Consider the following 9,582-nt stretch of genomic DNA (forward strand, 5'->3'; position numbering starts at 1 on the left):
TCAGTGTATAAGATCCTCCACTTAGTTTTTGTTTAATTCACTTGTTCTATTTGGGTCAGTACAACAAATTACCCAATGTCTCGTTCCTATTGTGCTGATGGTACATGCACACTCCTTTCCTCCACATACACGGATAAAGAAATAAATGTAATTTCAAAATGAAAAGACTTTCTGCACAGAAAAAGAGACAATAAGCACAGTAGCTTACAGAATGAGAGAATGTTTTTGCCAACTGGACATCTGACCCAGAATCTAGAAAGAAATACAAATATTCCAAGCTCTCCTAGGTCATCCAAACCGACTAACCAATTGAATAAACACTTCTTTAAAAAAAATCTCTAAAATGTTTATGAAAATGCGTATGTCGAGGTGTTGTGTCTGCACGTATGTCTGTGTATCACATGTGTGCCTGGTGCCCATAAAGGCAGAAGAGGGTGCTGGATCCTCTGGAGCTGGATAGTTGTCAGTTCCATGTAGGCTGTAGGAACTGAACTCTGGCTCTCTGGAAGAGCAATAAGTTCCCTTAACCGCTGAACTCTCTCTCTATGAATAGACACTTTATAAAGGAAGAAATACAAATAATTAGTAAATGCTTTAAAAATGTTCCATATCCTTGGCTTCAGGGAAGTGAAAATCAAAACTGCTTTGAGACCGTTTCACCCCGATCACAATGTCTGTCACCAAGAAAACAAATGACAACAAATATTGAAGAGGATTGCAGAGAGAGGAACACTTCTTAACTTCCGGTGTGAGTGTAAACTGGTATAATCTCTGTGGAAACCAGTAGGGTGTTCCTCAAAACACAGAAAGCAGAACTATCATATGATTCTGCTATGCCATCCCTAAGACAGCCCCCACAGAGACCTGAGCACATTGATGTTTATTGATTGTACAATAACCAAGATATGGAATTAGCCTAGATGTCCACCAACAGGTGAATGGATAAGGAAAATGGTATATACATACACAATGAAATATTATTATCCAGTCTTAAAGAATAAAATTATGGTATTTGCAGGAAAATGTAGAGAACCGGAGATGATTATGTGAAGCCAAATAAGTCAGACATATATGCAGTATTTTCTATTGATGGGAGTAAAAAGAGAGCCATGAGAGGGGAGAAAGAAACTGAGAGGAGAGGAGAGGGAATAAGTGTGGGCACTAGACTATACAGGACATGAAAATAGAGGGAGGGGATATTTGAGGACCAGTGAGAAGGGGAAAGGGGCTGGGATCAAACAGTCCAGAGGAATAAAAGCAGATATAATGATGCATATGCATGGAAACATCACAATGAAAACCATTCTTGTTTGGGAAGAATAACTTCATTGACATTAAAATAAGGGTTTGAAACCACAAACTGAAAGAACATATTTCATTGAGAACACTAATCTGGACTTACCAAGTATTAGGTCACATTCCTCTAGAACTCTCAGACTCTCAAAGAAAAAGAATGAAAATAGCTTGGTAGCTAGACAAACAAAGCAAATGAGTTTGGGGTGAAGGAAATTAGATTTTATCATAAGTTTTGGTGGCCACATCCTATGCCAGAAGAAAATCAAGTAACGTATTTAAAGTGTGAAAGAAAGAAAATGAGAGAAGATAATAAATAGGGTGGCTGAACTCTCCCACGTGCAGATATAAACCCATTGGATCATGAGTGTGCTTTAGAAAAATGCAACCAGCGGTCACTTTCAGACAGGAAACCGACGCTTTGTGAAGGCAGCACACGGAAGACAGCAATCAACCAATCCTGTTTCACCAGATGAGCCATGCTGCCGTGCACACAGCCAGTGGATGAAGGCAATCTCCTCTTCATGAAGCATTCCGACAAAGAAACCAAAAGAATAACAGAATTCGGATGCTCTGGTGCTTTATATTAATTAATTAACTGATTAATTAATTAATTAATTGGGGGGGGGAGTACATGCGTGGAGGCTGGAGGAAAACCTGTGGGAGTCAGTTCTCCTCTTCCACTGTGTGAATCCCTGGCATCAAACTCAGGTGTCAGGTTTGAGGACAAGCGCCCCTATCCCCTGAGCCATCTTGCCAGCCCGGGTTATATAATGTTTGATCTCCTATGAATAAAGGAAGCTTGGCATTGAGCATCAACACCTGCTGCGACAAAAGGACAAGTTGGGTGTCTCAGGATGAGTGAGTGGGACAACACTACCTTGCCCGAGGTGCCAAACTCTGAACCCTGCTGGGAGCCCTGGGGGGGAAAAAGAAGTCCAGCCAGCTCTGCTGTCAATGCCTGAGAAGCCCTGCCTCCCTTAGGGCCCTGGACACAAATACAGCTTGCACTTTGGCTACTTCACAGACAACAATTTCAGATGAGTCAGGGGAAGCAGAGTTAGTGAGGCTTATTCTAAAGGCAAGTACACACTTTAGATTTGAGAGTGGACAGCAGAAAGAGAGATGTTTGCCCAACAGTGAGGATACAGCACAAGACTGGATGTGAGCATTTTAAGAGCCACACTTAGGTATCTTTGTGATGGCTGCATTCGTGATTCTGTGGCTTTCTGAGTTACGCTGCTGAAAGGCTGTGATTTACAACAAGGCTTACAGGTTAAGCAAAGCTAAAATTTAAGGGATTTAAAAATTAAATAAGAATTATGTGAACTGATTTGCTTAATTTTTCTTATCTTAAAGAAAAAATGTTATTAACTATAAGTAAAACTACAAGGTGAACTAATGAGGTACATGTTTCGATTTAAGGAGGGAGTGTGATAATATGGTAAACCTTGGGGTTGTCTGCATTCTGACCCTAAGTAAGCATGGTTCATTTGCTGTTTTTAGCATCCTTACTTGAGATATTTTTAGGAAAACATACATCTATACAGGTAATTTTGGCTTTATGTGTTCTGTTGAAATTTCTTGCCTTCAGTGAGAAGGAAAGGCAAGCTGGATTCCAGGCTGAGGGGCTTCCTTTTCTTCTCCTGTCCCTTGATTTTCTTTTTGTATTGCTGCAAAACTCAAGTGTAAGCAACCCTGGGAGTTCTCTTGCCATTGTGCAGAACAGAAGAACATACTGAGCTGCTTATAAGTATCCAGGAGGTAAAATTTAGAGCAGAGGGAACTTGGCATGACAAATGAGCCATGCTCTTAACAAAGAAACTGTAAGGGGGAGATCGAGCCAGAGGGTCAGCCAGGAGATTAACACAGATTTCAAAGACCTTCAAGTAAAAACAAAAAGATAACCACAGCTCCAAGAAACCTTCAGATGGCAAAAACCATAATCAGTGGCGAGAACAGTGACTTTAAAACCTGTTGGCAAAAAATTCAGCAAATTCCTGTGTGTGACCCCACCCACCCCTTGACTCTGAGCCGGCTTTGGTGACTGACTCAATTGTAGCCAACAGAATGCACTGGAAGAAAGTCTGCATGACTTCTACCTCAAAAACGCTGGCATTTCCTCCCTGCTTGAAAGGACACTCACTTTTGGAATCTGGAGCCACTATGTGAGATCACTATGTGAGATCAGATGATCACTATAAGGGAGCCTGGATCTCCCCAAGACGCCACGGATAGGCACTCTGTTCTGAGGTGGCGATCCCAGCAGAGAGTCAGGCTCAGCTTTCAGACATGTGACTAAAATTGTCCCTGCCCTATTCCAGCCCTCGGCTGTGGAGTCACCTCCAGATGCTGAGTCTTCCCTGAAAGCCGTGGAACAGAGACCATAATATGCTATTGCTGGGTTAGGCTGATGTGTAACAGGCAGTGGTTGGCTGCTTTGTCCAATTCTACACTCAGAGTTCCCACATTAGTAGTTTGAAATTGGTAGAAGTATTTACACCACAGAAATCAGCAAGTATTCAGGGTGTTGATTATTGGCTGTGCCCATGAATTCCTGACTCTCAGAAACCATGAGGTGAATGAGTTAAACCACACAGTTTGGTAGTCATTAATTATGGATGGCAGCAATTGGAAAAGAAGGAAATGAACTTTGTGAACAAGACTACTGCTGTGGAATAATCCTTCTGTGCACTGTGAAGATGTGTTGCTCTCATTGTAAATAAAGAGCTGACTGGCCAATAGTTAGGTAGGATTTTGGGAGCAGAGAGAATGCTGGGAAGAAAAAGGGTAGAGTCACAAAAGTTGCCAGTCAGATGTAGAGGAAGCAGGACATGAACATGCCATGCCGAAAAAAAATATACTGCCATGTGGCAGAACATAGACAAGAAATATGGATTAATGTAAGTCGTAAGAGCTAGTTAGTAACAAGCCTAAGCTATCAGTCAAACATTTATAAGTAATAATAAGTCTCAGTGTGATTATTTGAGAGCCAGCTGGTGGAACAGAGCTGACTGCCAGGACACAGAGAAACTCCACCTACAGACTACGGTCTTGTTTCTTTTGGGAGAAGAAAGGTATCAAGACATCTGGAGTGAATGGTAAGTTCTCTGTTTTTAAAACTGCTTCATAGTTTTTACTTGATCATTATTATTGTTGTTTGGATGAGGGTCTTACTAAGCTGCCCAGGCCAGTCTCAACCTTGTGAGCTTGAGTGATAAGTATCTAGGACTACAGCTACACATCACCACAACTAAGTTGGCAAATTCTTGAATCTTAGTGGTGGTTGCAAAGATATTCATCGTACACTATTTAATTAAATCACATGTTTTTTCATGTGATTTTTCTGTATCTTTTATAAATAAAACATGTTTTAAAAGAAATCTTTCTCTTTATTTCCAATGTATTCAGCAAGATGCATTTGAATGTGGAATTACTGTTTGCTGACATTAACAATTTAAACGTAAAAGTTGAAATCTAGATTGTGGAAGACTGTAGAGGGCACTAGGCCCTTGTGCTCACAGATAGCACTAGAGAAACCAGGAATCTTAAAAAGTTGTCTCTTCAACAGAAGAGACGGATTCCTGTTTTTCACCCAGAAGGCTGGGAACGGATGTAGTTAACAGCCCGGTGACCTGTGCTATCTGCAAGGCCAGACCACACCTGAATTCCCCATACTCTTCCTCCCCCAACCTTTATCTTGAACATAGTTTCTCAGTCAGTCGAGCCCATCCTTAGGGGAGATGTCACACGTACTTTATAGCTTGGTGACCTCTGTGATGACCAAGACCACGTCAGATCCCCCCCTAGGCCCTTAAGCTATAGAACCCATTTTTATGGCAGAGGTCACACGTACTTAGCAAAAGAGTTTCTATTTAGTTACACCTTAAGCTTTATTGTACACACAGGATTGAGATAATTGTTACCAGGAAATTTTTTTCCAAATTTGTACTGTACTTAAACGTTTTAAGTAAAGTGCCTGGTGTCAGACCCTAGAAGTTTGAGCCAACACTGACTACTGAGTTATGTTGAACCAGATCTCCTTCTTGTCTCATGTGGATGGTTACTCTGCTGACCCTGGTGCTTGCAGAGACTCCCACAGAAGACCAACAAAACTGTGGCCATATGAAATATAATCAGAATGGAAACGGTCACATAGTGTCAAAGAAGAGATGTCCTTGTGTGGCCTTTTGATACTCTGAGTTCCTAATTCCCATAGGACAGAGTTGAAAACAAGCTTAATATGTTAGGAATGTAAGTAAAGCCATCTTGTGTGACTTGGAATAATGTAATGCTTGCAAGATAGGAGTCAGCCACAAGGCAGCTCCTGTGTGAGCCACACCTATGATAGGCTCTGATAACCGACTCCAACATGGCTCCGATATGTTAGCAAACCAGCCCTACATTGTGAGCCAGATAGCACAAAGGCAATGCCCACTGGAACAATACAAACACTGAAACTTTGGAGGCTGCTCCAGCATCCCACTGCCGGAGTCCAGAGACAAGGCATCTCAAGCCTCGGCACTGATTCCCAACGGCAAAAGGACTTTGAGACTGGCTACTGTGTGCTTCTTGGTCCTGGTGACCACGGCTGTGCTCACACTTGCCCGCCTGTCAAGGCTCTCAAGGACCGTTTGGATATTCCAATAGTGTCACCCTCCCTGCCTGCCACAGCTGAAGGATGCCGGTAGAGCTTGCTGCCACAGCGCCCTCACCAGAGAGGAATCCCCAGCAGAAGTCTGCAGCATTTCCTGCCCCACCATTCTCTGCTCTATAAGATGTCTGTTTACATGAGACTACTGTAATAAATGGTATTGTAAGGAACGTTTGTGTGAATAAACTGAGCATATTCTAAAAGCACATCTCCTGTGGACATCCTAACTGCTGAGTGCCTCACAGAGCAGCAGCTCTGCTCGCCATATGTAGTAGCTACCAAAGGTCATATTATAACTTATATGTGATGTCTGAGAATTTGGGGTGGTATAAGTCCAAAAGCCTTATTATATTGTGTGTTATATTTTATATAGAACAGAAATAGAATCTGTGGAATCTGTATTTATTTACCAATACAGTTCAACATATGCAGTGTTCTTACTTGAGCATGCTAGATGGTGCTATATGTTTGGTTACATTGACGATTTGTCCCTGATAGTTGGTTCTCTGTATCTGGACAAAGTTGTGACGACAATGGGAGCAGTAACAATGCCATACCAAGCAGCTGGGCCCAGGCCTGTAGATAAAACTCTCAGTACCTGAGTTTTGCTGTGTTGGTAAAGTACATACATAGCTACACGGTATGCTTTAAGCTATATGATAAAGCTCTTGAGAACATCTGGGCTGCCATAGGTGCTCAGATTTCACCATTAGAAGCTATTCATTTCTATCTGTAGAACAAATATTCCTAAAAAAAAAACGTTGCTTTGGGGCAACACCTTAATAAGATATAATTGACACCGTTCTTAGAGAGACTTACAGGGATGGGACATGTATCCCATACCTGAGCAAGGTAGGTAGGAGAACTCTCAACAAGTGTGTGTGTGTGTGTGTGTGTGTGTGTGTGTGTGTGTGTGTGTGTGTGTTGAAAAGGGAGGTGGAGAATTCAGGGACAATCTTTCTTTTCTTCAAACCAACTCTGTTCAATTACAGATCCTCAAGCTGTTCTGAGAAATCTGCTCCCCTCTCAGACTTGGCTAAGGCTAAAAGTTTTTGTTATCAAAATACAGAAGAATGAGGGAAGAGGGCAATATAACAGTAAGGATATGGAATTGAGCTATTAGCTACCTAAAAATACCTGTAATACACGTGATTCAGTGTATAAATATACATATATAGAGTAGGTGAAATTTCTCCATCTGGGTTGACAATCCTTCCTCGAAGAGCCAAAGACCATCTAATAAAAACCCCAATACCAGGCACGAGAAGCCCTCTTTTGAGTTGTTGGTCAGGGTTATCCACGAGACTCCCAAAATGTCACAGCCTATTGCTATTGCCTCCTAGAGGTGGAAGGTAAGTCCCTATTGCTGAAGAAACTATACACTTTAGATGTGCGGCCCAGAGCTGGAACTGACCTGAAAGCTTCCCCCTGAGGACTAGCTTACATGGTACCATGCAAGATTTCAAAGACGGAAGCAACCAAAAGTCCCACCCAAGTATGATAGCTATGAACCACAACAACAGCCAGCATGGCATGATAACCCAAAGGTGTAATAGTGGCACCCAGACCTTGGCAGTAACCATCAGCTCTCTGATTAGACTTAAGAATCACTCAACAAGAGGGAACTCATGCCTGGTACTGGAAACCAAGTCAACTACCTGGGCCAGTGAATCTATGGATCTTGGAGGAGAACCTATAACCACTATTTTACTAAACCAGCATAATCTTGACTACACTCTAAATATCTGTCCTGACACCCACAGATAAATGTAGTTCTCACCCCTCATCAAGGAAACTTCTCTTTGCAAAAGAGAGAGACGACTACAGAAAACCACAACCAATCAAAATGCAGAGCTGTGGAGTCCAGTCTCATCTATGATAGAGCTCCTGCACCTAAGGCTCAGGGATCATTATGGAAAAGGGAGAGGCAAGACTCTAATAGCCGGAGGAACAGGGAGTAATTGGTGAGGTTTTGTCTCCTAGGAGGATCAGAAGCTACACCCCCGAAGTCTCTCCAACTCATGCCTAAACATGAACTGAACAAAGACAATAGATATGCTAATGTAAACAGAGAAAAGCCCCAGAGGCCTCAACCTTACACAAAGGATGACAGGCAACTAAGGAATACTGAGAGCCATAGAAAGCTTTCCTCAGAGAAGAGCACACCAATCGATGATTCACTATCAAATGGCCAGCCCTGAAAACACACACATACAAGTTGTTAACACTATACAGACTAATCAGGTTATACCTATATATGTAAGTGTGTGTGGTGTGTGTGTGTGTGTGTGTGTGTGTGTGTGTGTGTGTGTGTGTGTGTGTAAGGAAAAAAGAGGCCTTGGAGGGAGGAAAGGGAGAAATGATATAATTATATTAATTTCAAAAATTAAAAGGAATAATTTTTAATTTTTTGTTATCAAAAGGAAATGTTTAGGAATGAGAGAAGATTGTGGTGGGTGAAACAAAATGACTAGTAACGCCATCTTGTTCTGGCTCCATTTTGTAGTTGCTTAGACAGTTCTCAGCACTCTGCCCACCTCCCCAATGGTCACATCTGCCTTGCAACACATTTGAGACTTCCATGACCTTGACCATGGTCCAGATGTATTAATCAAAACAACTAAAGTAAACTAAAATAGATAGAAATAATATAAGTAAAAAATAATTGGCAGGTTATGTCTAAAATACTTACTATGCTGTGTTAGGCATGGACGTTTAAGAGGCTCCAAGCCTTATCTAACTTTGATGTAAACTATGGTCTTTGTGGGTTTTGCCTTTAAAAACTCTGTTCCCCTGAGCTTGGGCACCAAGAGGGTTTTCAGAGGCACAAGCCCACTCTTGGTCTGGCCATCCATATAAAGGACTTAAATTTTTTGATTGGCTTAATCATCGTGGTTGTCAATAGCTATCTCTTGTGGATCATTTCATGAAACATGGAGTCACATACACACATGCATCAGGAATGACTAAGTATGTTCCCTGCAACAATATGCAAACAAGTAATAGTTTTGTTGACTACATAAATGCTATAGATTAAATTTCAAAGACTTACCCACCTCAATAATGGTAGATCAGACCTTTTTGAAAAGTTCATACAAGTTCAAGGATTTTAATTTATTAAAATCTCAGTTTTATTTTAGGAAAAAAGGATTCAGCCTCATTCTTGTTCATGGCATTTGCTCATTTCCTTTGTCACCTCTGAGGTGAGCTTCAAATGGAGGACAGATCATAGACTCCTCTCTGATGCTCTGTGGCTATGTCTGTCTGTCTTCATGTGTCTCCCTCTATCTCCCCACTGGAACTCAGAAAGAGAAACCGACTTGTTTATGTGCTCTTTTCCTTCTGTTTCAATCATCATCTCCCATTTTCATCTGCCATGGCCCCTTACTACCACGGTTACTTCTTAGATCTTGGATCCACTAGCCAATGGTTCTTTGTATGAAGTCCTTGGCTTCAGTGAGAGCCCTCAATGATTCCAGGCAGGAAAGTGGCTCTCTGTGTGTGCTGGAGACTTCCTTAAGTCCTTATAAGAGGTACTGTAAACTAACTTCCATTCTAGCCAGAGAAGTCCTCTTTCCATTCCATTGTGTACATTTGCATGGTGACCCTCCTAGAGGGTACCCCTGCTCCCCCTA

This window comes from Peromyscus leucopus, chromosome 1 (genome assembly GCF_004664715.2).
Source record: "Peromyscus leucopus breed LL Stock chromosome 1, UCI_PerLeu_2.1, whole genome shotgun sequence".
NCBI lineage: Eukaryota > Metazoa > Chordata > Mammalia > Rodentia > Cricetidae > Peromyscus > Peromyscus leucopus.